The 16439-nt window shown below is 42.0% G+C and overlaps 1 long non-coding RNA gene across 1 annotated transcript in view; it reads left to right on the top strand.

The window, feature by feature from the left end:
- The window catches only part of LOC109299745, a 44027-nt gene that overhangs the window by 21205 nt on the left and 6383 nt on the right, over nucleotides 1–16439 (top strand). The window contains exon 3 of the long non-coding RNA XR_002097983.1: nucleotides 12424–12551. This is a non-coding gene — a long non-coding RNA (uncharacterized LOC109299745). The remainder of the gene's footprint in view (nucleotides 1–12423; nucleotides 12552–16439) is intronic.

Here is a 16439-nt window from a genome sequence, read left to right as displayed (position 1 = left end):
CATCTTTGGGATCATCCTCAGCTTTGAGGAAGACTGACCCAATGATTCTTCCTAAGACACACACACACACACACACACACACACACACGTCCAGCAAGTACAGCTAGAGGCTGTTAGCCAGAGGCTCATCTGCTAAAAGCTTGATCCTTCAGGGTGCTGAATGAAGGAGAGTAGAAGGTTTTCAGTGACTTAGAGAAGAGGTCAGATCCATTTTGATCTTCGATATGCCAACATTTAGGCATTCCCCCTGGCTAAACTCTAGGCCCCTCAGCTATCCAGTCTGGCCGGGTTTAAATGCCTTGGATCTCCACTGGCACTTAGATAGAATTTTTAAGAATCTTAAGAAATTATTCTTAAGGTCAGTGAATCATTATTCTTATGAATAACAAATTCTTTACATCACTGATTTTATGCCATTTATGGGGAGACCCGGGCACCTCCAAAGTGCAATCCAAATGAACTTGATTTAAGCACCTAAGAGTATTATACAGAAAATGGAGAGGTAGGTGCCTCCAAAGACTAATGCAGGAAGACTGAAGGCACCTGGGAATGATAAGAACAGAGCTGTATCTAACCTGTGTTCACCTGAATGTGGTTTAGCCATTCCCAGGAGCTGAGGCACTTAAAGCAGGCTGCACATCAGATACCTCTATTACCTTGTAATCCACCACACATAGTCTTGCTTCTCAGACCGGTACCTGTCTTCTGAGACAAGTACCTGATTAACCAAAAGTGGCTCCTGCCTTTCCCAAATAGTGTCCTGGTTAGAGTAATCCCCATGTCAGTTGGAGAACAGGCGTTCCTCGCCCATGGGAATGCCCTAACCATCAGATTACAGAATTATCTAAGTGGGAAAGTCATAGGGGACTGCATGCAGAGAGAGCAGAATCTAGGACCTCTTCCTTCTCCCCCTGGGGAAGGCTGTGACCACTTTGCTATGGAGCCAGGTTGTCTCTTGCTTACACCTAGGCCTCTATGCATTTTACATTTAACCACACTTGGATAAAAAACAAAAATAACACTGGCAGCAAGAAGTAGAACGCAGGACACCTCCCTCTCAGGAAATGCCATAGCCACTAGGCCATGATGTCAGATTCCCCCTTACCTGTTCTGTCTCTGGATTCATGATCTAGTCATTTATAGCCATCTACAGGCCCAGCTTCAACAAAAGAGGTGGAGAATGCTCTTTCCACTTGCCCTAACACATGGTCTGGTAATTAAGACACTTTTCTGGGAAGTAAAAGATGTGCATTTGAATATCTTTGTGATGAGAAGATTCTACAAGCAGATTTTCTATATCCCGGGTAAAGTGTTTTAACCACTAGGCTGTGGGATAAAATGTGGACACCAGTAGGAAAATTTTTAAGCTGTTAGATGGGCTTGAAGCAAATTTAACATATTAAGTTTTTCCAGGGATTTATATGCCCATGTTATCTGCATGTATATGTTATACGACATGTGGTAAAACTCCATCACTTCTGTGCAAGAAGTCCAAGTGGACCTTTGCAATTAAAAATGGAGACATCTCCTGTATTTTGGTGCCTACCAAGTTTTATAGCTTGCCTAGGAGCACCAGCCTGATTCACTCCTTTGCACTTGGGTGCCTAAATTTCACCCAAGTTCTATTTAGGTGCTTCTGAGATCAGACAGGATATGGCCCTTTGTGAATCTGATTTTCACTTCAGTGCATTCAATGATGCCAGTTTTCCAAGGGCACTGAGCACCTGTAGGTCCAGGGATGTGAAGGTCTACACCACAGGGCATACAGACATATGGGTCACAAATTTGTGGACAAGATTATGATACCATGGAAGTGTTCATAATGACAAATATTTGTTGAGGGAAGAAGGGCACACTACATGCTGGAGAAACATGCAAAATCATTTAAACTTACCCTATACACTAGTATTCTTAGCCAGATCCCAGTTAGTACTTCCCATTATAACAATGCCAGCATAACACTTAAAATGACCACTTGGGCAACCCCCAGGTTTTATACAGGACCAGAAGGCAGACAAGGCAAAGCACCACAGTTGGAAGAGCCAGAAACATCCAGAAATGGGGGATATGTGACATTGGACATACTTACTAGCTGTTTCTAAAGGTGGAGAGGAAAGTTTCATTATGGGCAAGAAGTGTTGCAGGTCCTGGACATATCTATCAGCAGAGTGGTCAGCTAATCAGAACTCAAGAAGGGGGAATGTAATGAACATAGGAGTTAAAGGCTGACTGATAGAGGGTGAAGAGATGTATCTGCCTTGAGGTTTGGGTCCCTGTGAATAGAGACCACACATTTCCATTTAGCCAGTAAGGATAGGCAGCCGATAGGCAGCTATTAACCAAAAACCTGGAATGCTGCTAGCTGGGGAGACCCCTGGTTGTTTGCTGACAGGGTTTTGAAGTTTGTGCCTTTCTTCTCTGAAGAGTCTGTTACACATTACATAGTTTGATCAAGCTCTAAAGACTGAGAAGTTACCCCTGAAAGAGAATTAGAGGGGAATGTGTGCTAAAGTACAGAAATATATGTTATGTGGGAATGCTCTACTTCAAGATATGTAATACCAAGGAACTCCTGTACATTTACTGCCTAATAACTTCTGTTTGTTAATTATTCATGGCATTACAAAGGCTATTTACACCATTTCCTATCTACAGGACTCTCTGCATGCATTAAATGTTCATTTAGTAAGTAAATTGTCTGATAGCCTCTTTGAGGTTGACCTGGAACTCTTTAATACTTGCTTCTCAGCATTCTCTGCACAGTAGCCCTGAGCTTTAGTTTTGTATGTTTTTTGACAGTCCTAAAAAGATTGAACTTCAGCCTGGGCATCAGCAAAGAGTTAAGCAAAGGTGCTGGGAGGAATGGAATATAGTATAATATGTCTTCAGTAATCTGATACTGCATTGCACTTACTGTATTTCATGGTGTATAAGTCGAGTTATTAAGTCTAATTTTTAAGTCTTAAAATTCAACCTTGAGTATACACCATATCAATACTTTTACCATCACCCCTGCACTGCCCATCCCTGCCCCCATCCCCAGCTGAACTCTGGTCTGGCCCAACCCAATCTTCCTCACCTACTCACAGCGTCCCTGTTGCCAGGGGCCATGGGGCCCCAGCCCAACCCAAGCATGGCCTGCCAGCCTTGCCATCACTATGGAGATGCTGCTCAGCTGGGCACCAAGCCTGGCCCCATCCCTTGCAAGTGGTGCTGCCTGGGCCATGCCAGCCAAGTGCCAAGCCTGGTCCCATCTCCTGGGAGTGGCACCAGGCTCAGTGCTCAGCTGGTGCAGCCCAGGCAGCACCACTCACAGGGGATGGGGATGGGTTCAGTGCCCAGCCGAATGGTGTGTCTATAGTGCACTTGCAGGGGATGGGGCTGCACCAGCTGAGCACCGAGCCCGGCATCGAGCCCATGGTCAACTTATACACTATGTGACAGGGGGCAAGCTCAGGGCCAAGTTTCAAGTCGGCCCACCTACCTGTCTCCAGTCTGCCCAGTCTCACCTGCCATAACTTTGTTGTTCCCATAACTGGTGGAAAATGTGGGAGACTACCCATTACATGCCCCGATGCCAGGGGGCACTATCCACTGCTCCAAATCTCCCCAACATGGTGGCCCATGCCTTGCAGATGGAATCTAAGTTCTTAACATCTCCAGCCCTACACTGGGCCCCATAACACTCTAGTCTGGACCCCAACTAGATCCCTTCCCATCAAGCAGCCTTTTCCTCCCTCATTCTGGGCTGCCAAGCTCCCTGCAGACTTCTCCCTCTTGGGTGTGCTCCCCCACCCACCCGAGGACCTTTGGCCTCACCTTCAAGGCCAGTTGGAACCCCAGACCCCCAACCCTGGGAATCCATCATGGTGGGCCCCTGGCCCTTTGGACCCTTCTGGTCCTGGCCCCAGCATTGACCAGTCAAGGGTGTCTCAAGTCAGGCTTCTGAGCAACTAGCCCACTCTCTCTTATATGGGTCCGCCTTCTCGGGCCCTACTATGTGATTCCCCACCTGGGGGCTGGGGTTATTAAGGCACCCCTCCTCACCTTTCACCGAGGTAATAACTGGCCTGGCATTTCTTGGGGGCTGACATGCCATGAACAGCCCTAACAGGCCACCCATCCCCAGCAGGGTGCAGTTTTATGTCATGCCCAGGACCAAGAGCCCCCTGCCCTTACCTGCCAGATGTTTCATACAGCAGTTCAGGCAAGCAATGTCTCTGCCTAGCTGCCAGCAGCAAACTGTGTTTTATATAGCTGTCCTGTGTTTTAAAAAGGCCACCATGATCAGTCACCTGCTGGCTGCCTGATTCAGACCTTAAATTGGCAGACAACTACAAGTGGCAGGCACATAGTGGACCTATGAATTTCCTCACTTTTTGGATCAGAAAAATGGGGTTGACTTATACACTGTGTTGACCTGTACATTGTGAGATACGGTACTTTTCTTGGTCCAGGAAAACCCTGTGCGTGAATAAACTACGTTAGGACTGAGAGGCAAACAAAATGTAGAGGAGCTTAAGCAATAGCAACTCTTACAGTATCTCGCTCAGTCTAACGCTACCCAGATTCTGATATCCCTTCTACTGAAATGTGTTAAATTCAACCTAGAATTCATTTATTTGTCCCCTATTACTCTTTTTTTTTCAAAAATTTCACAACTTGGTTTCTTGACTAGTTTCTTCTTTGAACCACCAAATTATTTTTATTTAAACATGACATGACACCATAATAAGAATGTTCTGTAAACTTAGGCCAACCACAGTCTGTTCTGTCTCTTGTAGTCCAGAACTCAACTGCAGCCCCAGCACGTATCCATACACAACAGTGACAGCTAATCTACACACAGAAATTTATTTGATTCAGGCACAAATTCATGTCTCCACGCCAGTGCCAACTTACTCCACATGACTTTTCATAACGTGTTTTTGTGGCCAACAAGGAACAGTTGGACAATTTCTGGTGGGGCTGAAGAAAATGTTCTGTTTGGCTTGCATTCTTCACTTTCAGGATTTACATTCTTAAGTGAATGTTTCAGTTTGTACCATCTCATTGACTTTTATGGCTATCCATCAGCTTGCTACTTACTCTGCACAGTTTCACTGACATGAATATTCATTTTCCTCCCAGACAGTATCTAATACCTTAATTCTTATCTCGGTCTGTTTGTGCGTGTTCTAGTTTAGTGTCCCAGTAATATCAAATGCACGTTTCTCTGACTCCATTTGCAGTTCACCTGATCCTTTTTTTCCTTTGCCTGACATTATCTAATTGCACCTCGGACCAGGATCTGAATCTTTGTCCATTATGTAAGTTGTACTCTGTGCACACTGAGCTCTTGGAATCATCTTCCTGCAGCCTTGAGGGCAACTGTCAGGAAATCCATTTAAATTACAATTATGGAGATTGTTGAATGAAAGGTTCATTGTTTATACTGTGTACCATCAGCTAATTAAATAGAAAGTGGTAAATGAGAGGGAGGCTGATTAATGCCCAAACTGAGATAGATCACTGCTCTGTAGTTGTCTTTGACATTTAATTTGTTATGCCCCATGAGGAAAGTAGCATTGCAATACAATCAGTTTGTCAGATCCCCTCAAATTATTATTTTCTCCAGTTCATCACTTTGTTTATTAATAATTGCATTTTGTTTTAGAAAGAAAAATGAAGACCAGCTCCCTGCTTGGTTATAATTTGTCACTGTCCCTGCAAGCTATGAGATTGCATCACAAAAAGCAGACTGAGGCCAAACAACAGAACACAGCATTTCTATTCAGCCATGGTTTAAGGTTGATGTGTCCCATATTCATGAAAAGTTGGGCTCTCTAAATATGCCAGGTGCATCTGCATTTTGAGAGGGGTGGGGGAGGGCAATGGACATCATGAGACCTAGAATCCTATATCTGGCTCTGCTGTTGAGGGCCAGGAGGGTCCTGAGCCTCTGTTTTCCATTATTTCCTTTGTATTTGTTATTTAATTGTAAGCTCTTTAGGATGAGGACTGCCTCTTACCATGTGCTTGTATAATACAGTATCTAGCACAACATGGCCCTGATACTCCCTGTTGCCTGTAATTGTGATTGCAATAATCACAGCAAGTCACAACAGATATATGTGATCTACCTAAATGGAAGCGATGTTCTCACTGAAAATTCATTTGGAGCTTGTCTATGCCATGGCAGTATCTGATCCCAGGGAGGATGGGCTGAGCATGTCCAGCCCACCTGAGTTTGCAGATATGCTCCCTACCTGGAAATTCAACAATGAGACTGTTCTGGATTTATTCCTCTGTGCTGGCATTTGAGCTCTTGGTATACCACATACCTAAAAGCAGTCCCATGACACAAAGCCTAAGGTAGTCTCATTGGCAAACTTCTGTGAGTAGAGTGCTTAGGTGATCTCAGGTGGGCAGGGAACAGGGGGCATGTGCTCAGTCCCTTTTCAGGAAGGGTTGCTGCATTAGTGTAAACAAACTCTTGGCAAACTTTTTTTTTTTGACAGTTCAGAGAAAGACTGCTGAAAAATGACAACTCATTTGGAAGCACAAGGCCTTTCTATTTACCTTTTGAAATGATTATTGCAGTTAGGTGAACTAGTACCTAGAAAAATAGTTCAAAATATTTGCAAAGTGCCTTACAACTATTGTGCCAACTAGTCTGTTGGTGTATGGAGTTAGTCTCCATAGTGCCATGGAAGTCAGTGGTGATACACTCATTGACATTAGCCATGGATCTGGCTTATTTTGTTAAATGGGCCTATGCAATCCTATACCACCCATCAAGTTACTTGCTTGCTTCCTAACTCATCTCCATGAAATGGTTTTAAACTATTTTTCAGTGTTTCACTTGCTGTAATGGCTTGTGAATTTATGGAGAAGTTTATGTAAAGCAAAACTCAAGTAAGGCTTTTGCTCTTGGGCTTTGGCCACAGCCTGTCAGCGGGTCTTGAACAGAATGATCACATAGATCATCAGGACCTTTTTGTTGTCCTCATCCATTACCATAATATTTGAATGCAAAAATTAAATTAATTTGAAAAGTTTAAGAAATAGTGTATTTAGGTTTCACTGGGCATGTCTACACATGCATTTATACTAGCTTAAATTTCTTGCACAGTAACTAACTGTGCAGTAAGCAGGCTAGGCCAGCATCTACACATGCAGGCATTAAATCATATTAACACTGTGTGTGGACTGACATGGGACTAAACTCAGTCTCAAGTCATTCCATACACAGTGTTATTGTACGTACTGCACAATAACTAATCAAGCATAAATTTAATACTTACATGAAGCAGATATCACATTTATGCTCAAGTTAGCATAAGATTTACTGCACGGTACAGGTATGCACGTGTAGATGCACACCCATGCTGCACAATAATTTTGGTTACTGTGTAGTAAATGCACACATATAGATGTACCCATTATCTACTTTTCCTGTCATCAGTAATGACGTGTGCACTTTGGGTAAAAAAATAGCTGCATATAAGAAATTTGAACAGTGGGAACTGCTAGATCCAAATTCTATTAAACATTAGAGGCCAGATTTTTAAAGGTATCCAGATATCCAACTCCAGTAGGCACCTGAATATTTTTACAATCAATTGCTATTGGGTATATCACTTACACATAAACTTAAAGCTTCAGCACTAGAAAGTCAAGTGAAAGGTCATCTAAAATTTAATGGCCCATTGGATTATCACGCTTAAGGCACATGTTTTACTAGTATCATATCCAGTCACCTTTGACCCTCTCAGTCTAAATGACTGGGTACCCATTTAGAACTATCTTCTGCAGGCAGCATTTGGCATGAATCCAGAGCAGGGCTTGAACTCACACATCCAGAGCCTTTGTGAGATGCTTTAACCACTTTGGCACTGCACCCCATTAGGGGCAACGAATAATAAATGAATAATAATATGCACATTATTAACTGCCTTGATGACTTGAGGCTTGATCTAGCTTTCATTCAAATCAATGGGAAAACTTCCACTGACTTGACTGGTGTAGGGAAAAGTCTTAACCCGATTTCTTGTAGGTCAATTTATCTTCTATTTCTGCTGCCTGCATCTGACTTCCTTTTGAACTGCTAATTTGTCCAAAATGTGGGAACACAAAGAAACCACCTAAGGCTCTTTTTTGACTTCTTGAAAATAGGCAATTGTCTCACTGGATTCTTGTCTCACTGAATAAATAAGAGAGGAGTAGTAACCATGTAAGACTGTCTGGGATCAGTGGCAAGCACTGAAGGGCTCACTTCTACAGAACAAAATACAATAGATTAATTGTCTATATTGCTGTACAACACCCTCTCTATGTACATCATGTCAAAGGGAAAAACAAAACAAAAATGGCTTGCAACTCATATGCACAAATCTAATGCTTTTCATCTAAATTTAATAAAGGCAACACAAATAATACAACACCAAAGTCTTTGACAATAGGTCTACATTGCTCATATATTTGTTCTTATTCTGTCTTTTATGTTTGCAGAGTTCATTTTCATTGCACCTACGCAATGATCATTTTAACCTCTGCTCACCCACATGCTCTCACATTTCCAGCTTAGAATACTAAATACAATTATATAGAGTGTCTTTCAACCAGGGATCCCAAAGAAAGTTTCAATATGTATGTAGCTGTGTTGACCCACATTGAGTGGGTGCAGAGATGCAGCAGAAATCAGGAATATACAGGAGTGGGGGAAGGGTTCAAAAGATAATTGATCAATCTTTTTCATTAAACATTTTTCACTGTATTTTCCCCCTGAAATGTATTCCTCAGATTATCACTTACAAGAATTATTTTTGCACCCTCCAGTAGTTTCAGCTGAAATATCACACCACCAGAAAATATAATTACTTTATAATAATAGTTGCAGCAATGGTAGAATATGATGGATTATTAAATACACTACCGAACACCAAACAACTCCTGTCCTTAGTCATTAGATTAAAAGTGTCATTGTGCTGAGACTATGAAGGACATTTTGTGTGGTCTGAAAGTTAATTACTGTTTCGAGCCTGATGTGGCACCTCTTATTTTTCCCAAACTCCCATTGATTTGTTGTATAATATCATATATTAACAGCACCTTAATAATTAGTATATACATAGAGTTTTTAAGCTCAAAAGGAACCACTATAGATCACCTAGTCTGTCTTCTTCTGTAATGCAGGATACAGAATTGCATCTTGTACTAAGCAATAGGGCTGTGCGAAGCTTCGGTCCCTGATTTGATTCATAGGAAATTCAGTGCAATTTGAGGGCCAAATCTCCAAATCTGAATCAAATCAGAGGACCCTTTAAATCTCTCTGAATAAAATCAGAACCCTCTGAATCGATTTGGAGAGATTCGGAAAGATTCGGCAATTCGGATGTAGACACAGCTTTAAATGTTTTTTCTATATACCTCTAGGTAGCAGGTGGCTCATGAATGTTGTGATAATGGGGCGCATGGCGTGTCCCACAGGAGTGCAGGGGGCTCCCCAGTGCGCTTGGCAGCAGACCCTGAAGTGGACTAGAAGCACTTCTGGTCCACTTCCGGGTCCACCAGAGAGCGCATAGGGGAGGGGCCCATGCCCCCCCCCGATTGGCAACTGGTGCCTTTTGGGACTGGGGGGGGCACCTGGGGTCCCCCTGTGGACAATCGCTGAGCCGGGGGAGCATGGGGGGGTCCCCACCACACTCCCCAGCAGACCCGGAAGTGGACCAGAAGTACTTCCAGTCCACTTCCAGGTTCACCCCCGAGCATGCGGGGGGCCCTTTGCACTCCCGTGGGATGCTCCATCTGCCCCAGCATTACAGCATTTACAAGCTGTGCCTGGTACATCGAGGTGTATAGAAAAAACATTTAAAGCTGCGCCTATGTCCGAATCACTGATTCTCCAAATCAGTATTGAATCTTCAGATTTGGATTCAGCTAAATCAAATCAGGGACAGTGATCCAAATCAACAAATCCAATCATTGTCCCTGAATCTGAATCAAATAGGCCCATTTTGCACACCCCTCTGAAGCAACATAACTTGGGTCTGACTAAAGTGTATTTCCTGGAAATATGTCTTGTTTATAAGAAATTTCAGGAGATGGAGAATCTACCACTTCTCTTTTCAGTTTGTTCCTGTGATTATTCATCATTAGTGCTATATTGATGAGAATGCATTGAGATGCTTCATCAACAGGACTCCTACAATAGCTTTTCTATTTTGTTAAAAGAAAGTTCAGTAGTTTTGCTAAACAAATTTATATAAAACAAAAGCAGGATAATTTTGTAACCATCAATCACTACTTTTCTTTTAATTCTTCACAATATGTTTGGTGACCGAAATGAATTCATAGATGTGGGACACATTTGAGATTTGCCCATTATTACAAGACTGTATATTCAAGCTTGAACAATTTGTAAAGCAACTTACAGAACAGTACAACCAAAGTTGACACTAAGCTGTTATTAGGTTAATATTTGTTTGGATGCTGAAGAGCTACGAGCATGACATTCTTTTAAGATTTGTAAGAAAATGTCTTTCAGAAGATTAGTAAATAAGAAAGGTAGACCTAATGACTGTGGCATCTCCTGTTCTGAAGTCTGCTGTGACCTTTTATTAATAGTCTTATAATAACAACATATGTTTTAATATTTTTCAAATACATTTTTGCCCGCACTGAATTTTATTGTGCTTGAAATTCCCCCCAGGCTCTGCCATTTAATATATGGGGGATGACCAACAAGGACAAAATAACTAAGAAAGAAAGAAAGAAAGAAAAGAAAGAAAGAAATGTAAAAACCTCATAATAACATCACCTATAAAACTACAGATGTTTCAGTTTGTGAAACCTGAATAATTTCTTCCACACCTGTCTAAGCTGCCTATCACCTCAATGTTTTTCTTTATACTTTTCTAGAATATCCCTCTGAGAAATTTGTTCTTTAAAGAAGTACAAGTAACATGGACTGTCAGAGAAAAGGGAACTGTCAGAAAAAAGAGCTGTCAGAGAAAAGTCACATGTCATGCTGTTATTTATAAATGGTCATTCATATAAAAGAGATCATCAGCAAGTGTAGTAACAGATACAACACACTCTCATGCAAATTACAGGGACAATAGAGGCTTTCTTTCTTCAGTTTATATTATACCCCTTCTTCTTGACTTAGTATTTTTCCAGTGGCAGGGTCACAGAAATTTTGTCAAGATTTGTTTATTCCTAAAGAGCCTGCAAACACTTCTAGGACTCTTACAATAAAAATCTTTGTTTTGGAAACACAAACTGAAGTGTAAGTCACCAACAGTGACACATCAGCTTGAGGGCTAGAGACTCCCACTTGTGCAATCTGTTACTTTTGGGAAGCCTGTGACTGAAGAAGCTTATTTTGACTCTCTTATTCCACATATACAGAGTTTGTTTGTTCTTTAATCTCTGCAAAATAATCCTATGTAATTTCAGGTAAATGTTATTAGAACAAGCATATTTTTTTCCACTTAGCAAGCCAGTATATTGGAGGTATTGTGGCTGATTCAGTAAAACAATAAGTATTACATCAGAGTGGAGTATCATCTTTCTCAAAGCCCTGCAGGTAGAAGAATGTATATAGATTTCACTTTGGCACCAAAATGATTCAGACATTGTTCTCTTCAAATACTATTTTACATGGTGTCCCCGTGTTAAGAAAATAGGAAAAGAGGGGTCATTTTCCGTAGAACAGAGGTTCCGAATCTGTACACATGCCCACCAGTGGTAGACAGACAGCCTGTCAGTGGTACATGTTAACATATTTATTATAATTACTTTATATGACAAAAATTTCCTGGTGCTACTTAAGGCTGTATCATTCTAAATTGGTGGAGTGCAATCTGTCAGAGTTTGGGAACTGCTGGCCTAGAGTTACCTTTATTAAAGCAGACAAAAGCAAGAGGAAAGAGCAGGAGAAGGAGGAGGAAGAAGAGGAAATGGCAGAGACAGACACATTAGGTGGGTTTTTAAAAGAGCCAGATAACATTCAGCTATGTAAGCACAGCCAGCCCATCTGATGGACAAACTGGGTAGTTGCCCAGGGTAGCATTTGCCCAAGGCAGCATTTGCCCAGGGCAGAGAAGGCATTTCTAGAGCTGACTAGTGAAAATGCTTGGTGGAGTTTATTATGTGGATGTAGGGGAGGGGGCAGGAAAGTTTATTTTGTTTTGGAGGTGTGGTATATGTAAATTAAGAAAATTAAATGCCTAATTTAAACTTACTATTTTGGAGTCAAGGAACAACTTCTTGAAAAGCACATCAAACTCTTTTTAAAGCTCTTGAAAATACCTAAGTGATTTAGGAGCCGAAGTATGAAGTATAATTTTCACTAGTGGCTTTGAATATGGTTACACCATCCCTGTGCCATACTTGGGACCATGCCAAGAAACAGCCTGTCTTTTTGCTCCCTTTCAGCACAAACTGAATCCCAGAAATAAGGCAATGAAGGGGACTTGATATCCTGGGCACATACCAAATAGCATACCTGATGCAGAGAGCCTGAGTGCTGGCTGAACTGAGGTGCATCCTAGGACCACTCTAAGGTATTTTCATTGTTTCACTTCCAGGACTTGGTGTACTCTGAGTGGGAGCAAGTGGGTGGAATGTGTTTCCTTTGGAAGTTTTGGGCATGATAATGAAGAAGTATAGAAAATCCTTAGGAATTTAAGAGCCTCAGTCCTGTTCAGTTTATTCAAGAGACCTTATTAAAATTATTACAAGCCTTCACATTAACATGAGAGGACTTTAAAAAATGAATTTGAACCAGCGGTGTCCAACTTCCAAGTGGCTGGGGGCCACAGACCCCTGACTACACATGGCATGGGCCACAAGCCACACTCTTTGTGCCTCGCCAGCTGCTACACTACACTGCACCATGCCATGCCATGTGCAACTCCCACTGTATCATGCCAGTGCCCCTGCCATGCATGCCCAACCTGTGATGCACTGTGTCACACTGCATGGACCCCTCTACTGCACCACACCAACACCACACTGCACCAGCACTGCCACACTATGGGGAGTCCCTAGATTCCTTCAAGCTCACCAGCCATGGCTTCCAGCAGCTGTGGACTGTCCTGCCCTGATGCGCCTGATAGGGAGCCTGGAGAGGCAGTGGCAGCAGCTGGGAAGTGATGAAAAAAAGTGGTGAGAGGTGGGAATTCAGGGTCTGCATTTTAAACCCTCAGGGGCTGGATGCAGCCTGCTAGTTGGACAGCCACTAGTTGGACAACCCTGGTATAAGACAAGAGTTGAGCAGGTACTTTTGCTCCTACAAAATATATTTGTAAGTTGAGGTAAAAAATAGAATAGAATAGAATAGAATAGAATAGAAATTGAAGCTATGTGGAATAAAAATGAATTTGGATGTGCAGTGAGAACTATTTCCCATTTGAGAGAACTTGAGGAGGATCTCTCTTATACGGATTTTGGGTTCAAAAAGAAACCAGTATTAAACATGAAGTAGAAGCACTGGATAGCATAAATCAAAAGTTACAATGTTTGTAAAAATGTAGTAATCTATCATCTCCTCCAAGTGCATAATAATCTCTGATTTTATGCATCAGAGAACTGCTGTCAGACTGAAATATATGGGCTAAAAGATAAATGACAGGTCCAGCATAATGAATTGAGATTCCAGTCTCCCTCCTGACTTTTGGCTTCCCACGTCACAGAGGGGTTTGGGATTGATAGAGACCCTGCCCTTGGGAGTTCATTTAAGTGGCATACTCCATTATTTTTTAAACTGCCACAAAAAAGGCTTTTCATTAGTGTTTATGTGTCACCATTTTACCTGGCATCCTAGAAACAAGGCAGTGTGAACACTATAAATTAGCCACACGTAGATTGTACTTTGAACAAGTGCTGTGTTCATATAGAGCTAGAGTTCAGATACGAATACCATCCTGAACTTGCTCCATTGTAAAAAATAAAGCTAGTGTTTGGGATAGAATTGGAAGTGTAAGGAGTCTTGAGAGAGAACAATTTAACTATCTAGACCAAGATCCAGGACCTGCTCTACAGTTCAGCTGGCCAGGCTGTGAAGTTCGCTGTAGTGAGCAGAAGCAATCTTGATGCCCCCCTATAGACCATCAGCAGAGTAACACTGAAGCTGCTACTCCTACGTTTCCATCCTGTCAGGAGATGGGTGGGTGTCAATGTCTCGGTCACCGATGACTCCACCAGCTCTGTTCCGTATCTGTAACAGTATGCAAGGGTTCCCAGACCAGCTGGGTTCCATGACTCATTAGTGAGTATCCTCCACAATATCAGTTTCATGCTTGAAAAGTGGAACTGTTTCTGCTGTGGGGCAGCAAAATTGTTATGTTTCTCACCCCATGTGCATAACTTATTTTACAGTTCCCACTAAGGTACTATTTTGGCCAGATCAATGAGTTATGGACAAGGAACTAGTGCCAAAAATGGCCATAATGGGGGTAATGCAGCTGTGTCCAAGTTGGTAGTACTTTTTTGCCTAGCCTCTTTTGCCAAAGGAACCTAATAATTTTGCTGTCACAAAATAGCAAAACTAGAGATGACGAATCAGGCAGAGAAGCAAGAACAGAAATATAAGCAGTGGCTTTGCTGAAAGCCCTACTTTAAGGGAGGGAATGGAAGCATTAGCATTGCTCGGTTCTTTCAAACTGCAATGAAAACAAATATCCTCCAGCAGTAAAGTCCAAGTGCCTGCCTGATAATGAGCAGCAAGGGAGTGCAGTTACTGTGGCCTCAATCCTTAGAGAAACCAATTCACTTGCTTCATATCCCTTTAGGGACAAATTTACAAATAATCTTGTGGACCTGCTGATGTGACCTTCTCTGATTAAAGAATAAATCTGAAGAAAATAAAACTAAAATGCTGCTTAACTCAAGAGAAAGTTAATTTTAAGCAGGCCTGAAAATTAAATCAGAAACAGCCTCAGTCTGGCAGGCCGAAAGTAAAGGAGCTTGCTTGTCTCCTTTCCTTTCCTTTCCTTTTCCAAGCCTGGATTCATTTAAAAGGCTTTGGTTCAGATGAAAATCAGCATCAGAGAAAATTAATTCAGCAAGCTGGCATGAGACAGGGGGACATGTCCACAATGGAGGAAAAGAGACTGCAACATTTCTTCACAGTCCAGTATGAAATACAGCTGGCTGTAAGGAGGCCACGTGCCTTATGGAACCTCAGCTTGTTAACATGTAGAGACTACTGGTTTTCAGACAGCTTTGGTTTTGTAAATTGGAGAAGAATATTGGTGAAATTTCCTGAAAAGATGTCTTGGGTGCCTCACAGGCTAAAATGATAATGCCATCATTCATTCCCTCTCCATTTGCCTACTCTCCTTTAATTGACATTGTCGGGCTTGTCAATATCCCAGCAGGAGTGAGGTCCAGCACGGAGGAGCCTGAGTATGCCTTTCCCACGCTCTGCCCACCTGCACTTGCTGATGTTTCAAACTCAGAAGGTTTCCAGTGAGGCTGCTCTTTGCTTGCTCCCAATAGCTATCCTCAGACACTCCAGAAACTGGGATTAAGAATAGAAGCAGAAGGTTAATCCCAGATCAGCCTCTCTGGCATACATCCACATTTGGAGCTGACCTTTGAGTATGCATGGGCAAGTTGTGGGTAGGGCAAGATTACCAGGGCCCACCACCATCACAGGGTAGACAAGCCTTAAGAAGAGGTCTTTCTGTACAGCTTTTGAGTTTACTCATTAAAGCAAATTCAGCCACCAAATATTTTACTCATGCAGGTTTCTTGAAAAAGACATGCGCTTAAAGTCCGATCTGTCTATTGATTTCCAGGGCTCCATGTAAGTACCTCAGATCATGAATTAAATATACAGTCAAACTATTTAGGGCAATATCACAAAAAGAAGGATGACCTCAAAACATACTTGCAAAAACATACTTGCAAAAATGTGTTAAAGGTACATTTTGATCATTGCAAGTGGGTAATAATTCTTGATGATCCAAACCCAAAGCGAGTGGCTAAAGTGCCTTAGAAGGCAAATGGCATTGCAATGAGCCCCTTGCAAGTGAATTCACCTTTGCAGTTCATAGAGATCTTGCCTTTATGTATGGGGCAGAGATGACATTTTGAACATAATGTATGTGAATAACAGCAATAATGATAATAATAATAACTAGTATTGTTACTATTATTATTATTTTCTCTAGACTCTGTAATTTCAAGGATGCTTACAGAGAACAATAGAAGGGAATTTTATAGAAGTTCAAACAAGTGAATCACGGTTCATAATTATTATCTGCAGGCTGAAACTTCTACTAGCTGACATTTTACCATTACATAACTTCAGCATATATCATCACCATTAATGCTGTTATAGGTTTTATTATATCACAGTCTGTCCTTCCTTCCACCACCTTGCGCATCCTGCCCCCACCCCTGAGGCAAGTCGGTGCAATGCAGCCTGCAGGGACCCAGGGAGT

The sequence above is a fragment of the Gavialis gangeticus genome, unplaced genomic scaffold, assembly GCF_001723915.1.
Source record: "Gavialis gangeticus isolate Ggan-Ray unplaced genomic scaffold, GavGan_comp1, whole genome shotgun sequence".
Classification (NCBI taxonomy): Eukaryota; Metazoa; Chordata; order Crocodylia; family Gavialidae; genus Gavialis; species Gavialis gangeticus.
This window is presented reverse-complemented; position numbering and strand designations above follow the sequence as displayed.